At 39.3% G+C, this 9,386-nt stretch overlaps 1 non-coding gene across 1 annotated transcript; it reads left to right on the forward strand.

Moving 5' to 3' along the window:
* Positions 1–3,749: 3,749 nt before the first annotated feature.
* On the forward strand, positions 3,750–3,856 carry LOC115032568. The gene has a single exon (XR_003838213.1). It is a non-coding gene; the product is annotated as a U6 spliceosomal RNA (small nuclear RNA).
* The last annotated feature ends 5,530 nt before the right edge of the window (positions 3,857–9,386 follow it).

Below are 9,386 nucleotides of genomic sequence, written 5' to 3' on the forward strand. Positions count from 1 at the left end.
CACACACACACACACACACACACACACACACACACACATATATATATATATATATATATATATATATATATATTTGCATCAATTTCATTTGAGGCTATCAAATTAAGAAATACTGACGGTATAATGGGAAGACTTGGAGGTAGGGGCCATGAAAGGGGTTGGATGGATAGAAAAAAAAGGGAGAATTAATATAATTGTATTTTGATTAAAATTGTGACAAAAATTTGTGCATAAGTCTAGGGAGTTCAAAATGTTAACCTAAAATATTACTTGGCTTACTTGTCATGGTGATTATAAAAATTTGTCATTTCAGGGTTAGTACAAAGATATTTGAAGGTAGTATGTTAGCTTACATTTTTGGTAATAGTTACTATAATCTAAAACATGCTTATATAAAAAATTAAATCATATATAAGAATAAGTAATTTCATAGCCAAGCTGTTCTGTGGAGAAGGGGATGCCTGAGTCATGTAGCACAGGATGGCCTGAAACTTACTATGACCCTGAAGATGACCTTGATCCTTTGAGCCTAGTATCTTCTGACTTCTGACCTGCCTTACATCTGTATAGTATAGCACAACACTCAATTTTTCATGAAACTTTTAATTGTGGAAGAGTAGTAGAATTCCATTTGCTTTGATAATAATTGAATAGCTATATAAATCTAGCATGGATTCAAAGATAAGAGTTATTTAAGTGATTTAAATTTTATAGTGTGTTGCTATTAATTCTTTCCACAGAGAAACATGCTTTAAAATGACATAATCTTCTAGTACTTTGACTTGATATGACAAGATCAATGAGTATTACATCATGACTTTCCGAACTCCTCTCACACTATTAGTATTGGTTGTTGTGAAGAGCTTGATATAATTATAGTAGGAAAACTAAGTTTTGAAATAGTAATCTAATTAAAACCTTGCATCTTTATATAACAGGAAACATTTGAAGACAAACTAGAATTCCTTCCTGCAGCTAACAAGGAACTACACTCCAGATATTAAAAAATGGATTGTAATCATTTTCTTAAAACCTACGGCAATGAAATCTGAAGGGGAAATGATATACTTGAAGAAATAATAGCATACTAAACAATATAGTATAGATTTGTGCTTTTTAGTGTATTGAATATGCTTTTAGCCTTTACTCTGAAATCAAATCAATTTAGTATTTGGAACAGATAGAGTACAATTATCAACATTTCATCCTATTCCTGGCTTTTTAAACCTACTCTACATAATTATTTAGTATTATGTTCACTTGAATCTATATCTGTGTGACCTATAGAGTTTTAATGGTAGCATTACATCAATAAAAAAGAAAAACTGTTTTGGATATATCAACATTAGAAAAATGAATTAGAAGAACTATTGTAAAATGTTTTTAAAACATATGCCAAGTTAATTATCTCATTAAACAATTACATGAGAATCGTGTCCTTCAGTTATTTTTATAACTTAAATGCTTATAAGAAAAATATTCCTCAAATAATAAAACTAAAATCTTACTAATTATAGCTTTAACATGTATTATATAACTTTTATAAAAGATGTAGCTATCATGGAAATGCATTATAGATCTTTTTTATTCAAAGACAAATAAAAATATAGCAGGGATGAGTATCACTAGCTGCATTGATAATCTGTGATTAAGGATTATTTTTCAGCTAGATATAAAGATGTATCAGGCCTCCAGTGCTCTATTTAATAAGCATATCCAAACTCAGACAAAGTAAGAGTTTAAAAAAGAGTATCAGAGAGAAAGTTAGAAAAGATGGACAGGAGTAAGCTATAGGTCTGTGTAGTTTATATGTAATAGCAAAGTCTAATGTTATTCATGTTAAACTAAGTAATTTGAAACATATTCATGTATCTACACATTGAGTCACTCTAAGTTACCTTCAAGAATCAAATTACTTCTAATTAAATACATTAGTTTTTCTCATCTATACTGTCTAGAATTAGTATCTCAATCATGCAGATTGTATGTTGAAATAGAAATTTCAAATTATATGTTAAACTAGAAAATGATGTTACTGCCTCATTGGCATTCAAAAATACTTTGAAGTTAATAACACATTATTCAGTCAATTTCTTTGAGTTCTCATTCCCTCTATGTTCATTAAGCTTCACCTTTAAGGTATGGTCATATATTTATGAATCCACACATGTCAAGACCTGCCGTACTTCACCTTTTGAACTAGGTACTTGGAATCTCACATTCCATGCATTTTTATGCCATTGAGTCAGTCCTTTACTTATTTAAATACAGAAACAATCTAGCCACTTTGTATAAGATATCCATATAGAGTGTCAGTTAAAATAGATAGACATTTTCTGATATTGATGGAATTTTAATCTAATTTCCCAATTGTAGTGGTTTGAATAGTTTGGGCTCCAAAACCTCAAGGGTTTGAATGCTTGACCTACAGGGACTGACACTGAAAGATCCTGACAGAATGTAAAAGGACACAGAAGCCCTGAAATTGGCAAGATAGATGTCAGTGTTAGCAGAACTAGCTTCACTGATTTAGAAAAATAGAGGTGCACAATGCTCTGGCCACTCCTTGAACCTGTGTGTCTGCCAATGTTTTGACCGATCCTTGAACCCATGCTTGTGCCCACTGATGAAGCCCATTGCCAGGTGTTTGTGATATTGGTTGCTGAGAAAGAGTCAGAAAATCTCCCCAGCAAACACAGCCTGGCCAATCCTGAGTTGCTACATCTGCACCAGACTCTTTCCTTGTAGCCCTCCCATACTCATTTCTTGAGAATAGACATTGTTTAGATCTGGAAATCCCCCACTCCCCCCTTTCTCCCCTGAGGGCCTATAAAAACTGGGACTCTTTCACCTTGAGGTCGACTCCTCTACCCCTGCGTGGGATATGAGTTATCCCCAGAGCTCTGGCTTTCCCCAATAAAGCCTCATGTGGTTTGCATCAAGCTTGGTCTATTGTGAGTTCTTGGGTGTCCACTATTGTCCTGAGGCCTGAGCGAGGGGCTCCTCTCAGAGTCTTTAAACACTATTAGGAAATGTTTCCTTTTTTAGAATAAGTGTGGCCTTGTTCGAGGAAATTTGTCACAGTGGGGGTGGGATTTGAAGTCTTATGCTTTAGCTCTGCCTAGGGCAAAAGAGTTTTTCCTCTCCTTGCTGCAGTTTGATCAGCATGCAGAACCCCAGAACCATGTCTGTCTAGACCCTGCCATGCTTCCTGCCATGATAATGGACTAAACCTATGTCATTGTAAGCCATTTCCAGTTAATTGTTATCCTAATGTAAGAGTCAAAGGGGTTGATGCATTGTCACAGCACTGGAAATCCTAAGTAAGGCAAAGTTGGCACAAGAAGTAGGGTATTTCTGAGGTAGACCTGACCAGGTGTTTGTTTGGAGGGATGTGGACATGGTGATTTTGGATTTGGAAAGCCATGCCATGCTTTAAGTGGGACATAATGAGTCATCCTAACAGGAATAAGGAAGGCATTGGTGCTGAGGTTGACTTGAACTCTAGACATCTTCCTTATAATAATTTGGTGAAGACTGTTGCTGCTTTTTGAACTGGTCCAAAAAGACTACCTGAGGATAAGGTAAAGAGATTTATAATAATTGTACTGACAAAGAAATCTCAAAAAAAGCCTAACATATGCTTGATTCTCTAGTTTACTCTCATGAAGAACAATGTGATCAAGCTTATCAAACTTTTACAAGGAGAAATACAAAATGTATCGTTCAAGTAATAAAAGTGGACCAAGGTGCTCATTTCGGCAGCACATATACTAAAATTGGAAAGATACAGAGAAGATTAACATGGACCCTGCACAAGGATGACACACAAATTCGTGAAGCATTCCAAATTTTTCTTGTGGATACCTCGCCAGGATTTTTTCCTGTTGTAGTGAGTGTTCTGTGTAGTGCAGAATGTGTAAAACCATTTTTTTCTGTCTCAATTATGGACACCAGTAATCCCTTTTTCCATGATTATGCAACCAAAAGTATTTCCATATGGTCTCAAATGTTCTGTCAAAGACAAAAGTTGTCCCAGATGAGTCCACACAACATATACATAAACCTTTGTTGCAAAAAAAAAAAAAAGAAAAGAAAAAAAAATGAAAAAAGGAAAGAAAAATGTGAACCAGGAAATGCAGTGGAGATAAATCCTATATTTGAGAAGATAAGCAGATTAAGGGAGTGGTGACTTTAGGGCAAGGTCCCACCCAGGTAGGCTTGTTGTTTATATGTTGTCAATTGAGCAAGGAATAGTTATATCACATTAGGCATTTTTAGGACTCAGTTATTATTTTCATTTAGACTTTTAGTCTGAAGTAAACTATAATCCAGAAATGGAAGTCATCAGCATTTGGATATTTGGCCCTGATCTCAAGGAATAATGGCCATGACAAGCTTAGGTCCAGGCATGGTGATACATGTCTTTAATCCCAGTATTAAGAAGACAGAGCCATGCAGGTCTCTGAGTTCAAGGTCAATCTACAGTGTGAGTTGCAGAGCAACCAAGCTTAGGCATAGAAGGAGTTGGAAAACAGAAAGCTATTTATAATGTAAAAGAATAAGGGGACTATGTTAAGCTCCAGCAAGCAGCAGCTTCAGCCATATGGCTCTGGGTTTAAAGTCAAGAATAGAAGGGACTATTGGGACCATTGATGCTGGTTAGCTGGAAGTAAAAAATTAGTGGCAATTAAGAAACCAGCATCACAGAGGTGAAATCTTCTGGGAAGTGTTTCCTGAGAGAACAAAGAAGCTGTGTTCCAGAGATATCCAAGGTTATGCCTTGTGCTACAACTGGACTTGGTAATATGTAAGAATTACTTTAGTGAACCTGGTTTTGAAGGGATAAAGGGGTTATGGGGAGTAACTGAGGCTTGGCACTATGGGAGGCCAGGGGAGGTCACTGGAGAAGGTCCAGATTCCGTTGAAATTAATGACTGTCTCAGTTAGGATTACTATTGCTGTGAAGACACAGCATGACCAAGGCAACTCTTATCTGTTATGATGACATTTATTTCAGGTTGGCTTACAGTTTCAGAAGTTCAGCCCCTATATCTTGTTCTGAATCGAACCAGGAGAAGTTCAACTCTTCCAGGTATTGGGAGCCAACTCTTTTTTTTATTTTTATTTTTTTTAATTAGGCATTTTTTTCTTTCACTTCTCCAGTGCTATCCCAAAAGTCCCCCTCTCCCCCCACTCCCCTACCCACTCACTCCCACTTCCCGGCCCTTGCGTTCCCCTGCACTGAGGCATATAAAGTCTGCAAGACTTCGTCTCAGCTCCAAACTTTGTATCTGTAACTCCTTCCATGGGTGTTTTGTTCCCAATTCTAAGAAGGGGCAAAACGTCCACACCCTGATCTTCGTTCCTCCTGAGTCTCATGTGCTTCGCAAATTGTATCCTGTATCTTGGGTATTCTCAGTTTCTGGGCTAATATCCACTTATCAGTGAGTACATATCATGTGAGTTCTTTTGTGATTAGGTTACCTCACTCAGAATGATACCCTCCAGGTCCATCCATTTGCCTAGGAATTTCATAAATTCATTCTTTTTAATAGCTGAGTAGTACTCCATTGTGTAAATGTACATTTTCTGTATCCATTCCTCTGTTGAGGGGCATCTGGGTTCTTTCCAGCTTCTGGCTATTATAAATAAGGCTGCTATGAACATAGTGGAGCATGTGTCCTTCTTACCAGTTAGAACATATTCTGGATATATGCCCAGGAGAGGTATTGCAGGATCCTCTGGTAGTACTATGTCCAATTTTCTGAGGAACTGCCAGACTGATTTCCAGAGTGGTTGTACAAGCTTGCAATCCCACCAATAATGGAGGAGTGTTCCTCTTTCTCCACATCCTCGCCAGCATCTGCTGTCACCTGAATTTTTGATCTTAGCCATTCTGACTGGTGTGAAGTGGAATGGGAGACAACTCTTAGCAGAAAGCTGCTATCATCTCTGCAGCCATCTCGGGCTATTTACTTACAGGTGATACTTTTCCACCCTGACGAGAGACTTGTTTTCCTAGCATGATGTTTTTGCAAGAAGCCCACTACAGCTGAACACACTCTGATAGCATCTTGTTTTTCTCCTCTACGTCCTTGACCTGTGGTTAAGTGTCTCTAGCTGCACTCCCCAGTGAGTGCATATATACTCATAGTTGCCTTCCAATAAATGAGACCTGAGACTTCCGACTTGAGCAGACAAGGCTGTCTTCATTCTTCCCATCTCTTGTCCCTCATTCCCTCTCTTGCAGACCCCGTTGACATTGAATGACCCTTGGATCGGGTCACCTGGTGCCTGAATAGGGACAGCAAGAATGAGAGACTGGTGAGTCATAGTAAAGAAAATGGGGCAAGATATAAGTGTTGAGGGAAACTTTAGTTTCTCCAACGCTTGTACATACCTGGTTATATTAAGCAGTTTGTCACAACTCTTTGCCATGTTCTGCCTGCTGATGTCTTACAAAGTACTAAAGGAAAAGTGTAGCCCCATACTACCTGTTAGCAAGTTTCTCTGTGTGAAACTCGTAGACTTTATTTCCTTTATTTCCTTTGGCAAGCAGTACTTACTGTTTTGTTGGTTATTTCAAAGCATACCTGGGAATGGCAAAGTGCAGAAGCTGTGCCCATAGGCCTGCAGGGTCTCATAACCTGCATTGAAATGTTCTTTGTGGCAATTGCCCATCACTATACAGTCTCTGAGTCACACATGGATGACCTGGAGAAAAAGGTGGCCAAATATCATGATCCTGAATGCCCCCTCCCCGCCGCGCTTTCAGAGACTTCCTCCATTTGCCTGATGGACCACCTAATTGTGTCCTAGGGATGGCTGTTATGGACCCTAGGAATTGCAGGATAAAAATCTCAGCCATCAAACAACAAATAGAATTAGAAGAAGAGTATCAGGACTTAGTTAATCAGCTACAAGAATTAAAGACTGGGAAGATATCTCTGGAGGGCAATTCCACCCGAAAAGATCCCCTGGATTGTAGCATTCCTCAATGTGGAATCCAAAGACAGCCCCTGCACTCTAGCTCTAGTTCAGCCACAGATCGCTCAGAGGAGGGAGAAGCTGAGGCATTCCCTGTATCAGAGACCACAATGCTCAAAGGTTTGGTTGGAGACACCACACAGGTTTCAATTTCCAAATTATTAAAGAATTTAAAAATGCAATGTCACAAAACGGTGCCACTGTTCCTTTTACTCTTGCAATCCTGGAATCTGCCTCAGAGGAGTGGCTGACTCCTGGCGATTGGTATACCCTAGTAAGAGCAGTTCTTAGTGGTGGTGACCATCTTATCTAGAAATAAGAGTATCATGAGAATTGTAAAGCGAGGGCTCAAAGGAATGCTCATGTAGGCAATGCTTGGTCCTTTGATTCCTTAGTGGGAGGAGGGCAATTTGTTTCAAGTAATGGCTAGATACAATATGACCCAGGTTTATTTGCTCAAATTCAAAATGCAGCTATGAAGGTTTGGTGTAAACTCATGATAAAGGGATACCCTGGTGCACCTTTGATAGCAGTCAGACAAGGGCCTGATGAAAGATTTTATAATTTTGTTCATCAACTGATGACAACAGAAGGAAGGATTTTTGGTAATGCAGAGGCAGATTTAGACTATGTAAAACTGCTTGCTTTTGAAAATGCCAATTCTGCTTGTCAAGCAGCCATTAGACCCTACAGGGAGAAGACAGACCTCACTGTGTACATCAGACTCTGTTCTGTCATAGGGCCCTCCTACCAACAGGGATTAGCTATGGTGGCTGCCATTCAAGGACAGTCAGTAAAAGACTTTCTGGTAAGTAGAGACAAAAAGGCCCGTTTTAAGTGTGGCAAGCCTGGGCATTTTGCAAAAGATAGCAGGGTAAGAAACTAGTCAATGCTGAGACAGCCTGGGAAACAGCCTGGGCTATGCCCACATTGGAAACATGGAAAACATTGAGCTAATAAGTGTAGATCCAAGATAGCTATACAAGGGATCACCTGTTTCCCTAATCAGGGAAACAGAAGCAGGGGCCAGCCCCAGGCCCCAAACCAACAAAACCCAAAACAGGGTTATGGGGTGGTCAGCCTCATGCCAGCAAGCAACAACAATCCCTTTCAGAATTTAGTGCAGCAACCCCAGGAAGCGCAGGACTGAACTTCAGTTCACCATCTTTCTGTTTCCCAAGTCCTTCACTGCCTAAGCTTAGCTGCCCTGGAGCTCACTGGGTAGGTTGACCTTGAACTCAGAAATCTGAATGGCTCTGTCTCCTGAATGATAAAATTAAAGTTGTGTACTACCACACTTAGATTTAAGTTTTTCTGTACATGGAACTTGCTTTGAACTAGGCTGGCCTTGAACTCAGAGCTCTGCTTGCCTCTGTCTTCTGGGATTAAAGCTGTATACCACCGTTTTATACCTACCATGTTAGTATTAACACCCTTTTCTGAAACCTCTTGAGCCAGATCCTGACAGGTCAAACCATCCTCAGTATCATTGTCTTCCATATTCCTACTAGGATAGCCCATTACACCCCACCTAAAGCATTCCATTGCTTTCTAAATCCAAAATATCCCAAATCCACATACCTTCAAGCAAAAGCATGCTATCCAAGCAATACCCCAACTTCTAACTTAGTTGTGGTTTCTATTGTGGGGAAGACAGCATAATCAAGGCAACTCTTATAAAGAACATTTTATTGGGGCTGGCTTACAGGTTCTGAGGTTCAGAAGTCTGGAAGCATCCAGGCAGGGATGTCCCTGGAGATGGAACTAAGAGTTATTCCTTTTCCTCTCTCTTCCCTTAAGAGTTAGGCATATCCTATACTGTCATATCTTTGTCTGATTTATCACTTTTTCTGCCATTTAATTAGACATAACTTTCAAACAATGTGATTCCTTCTACAAACTACCTTTACCTTCACTGTTTTGGATTAAAGTTGAGTACTAAGGCCATGTCTATATTACTGCCAGAGGGACTACAGGTGTGTGCTAAGCACTATGCTACACCTTAACTAGAAACAGGTTCAAATATCTTGTACCAGCCACTTGGTTTGGGGGAAACTGGAGGAAAGTGAAGGAAACTGAGTATCTGAATCAGTCTAGCAGCTAAGAGCTGTGCTTTCTCCAAGTGATTGGTTGTAGATATAACTCTTTCTACTAAGAAAAATTCATCATCTACATAAGAAGAAACTATTCTATTGCCCCAAAGCCTTTTTCCAACCAGGCCTTATGCTGGAACTGATGAGCATGTAGAAGGGTTGTGAAAGCAAAAGAATGGTAACTGTATATCCTTGTATATCCTTGGACCAGGGTGTGGCACCATCTGAAGGTGTGGCCTTGTTGGAATAGGTGTGACCTGGTTGGAATGGGTGTGTCACTGTGGGTGTGGGTATAAGATCCTC

This window comes from Mus caroli, chromosome 1 (genome assembly GCF_900094665.2).
Source record: "Mus caroli chromosome 1, CAROLI_EIJ_v1.1, whole genome shotgun sequence".
In the NCBI taxonomy this organism is placed as follows: domain Eukaryota; kingdom Metazoa; phylum Chordata; class Mammalia; order Rodentia; family Muridae; genus Mus; species Mus caroli.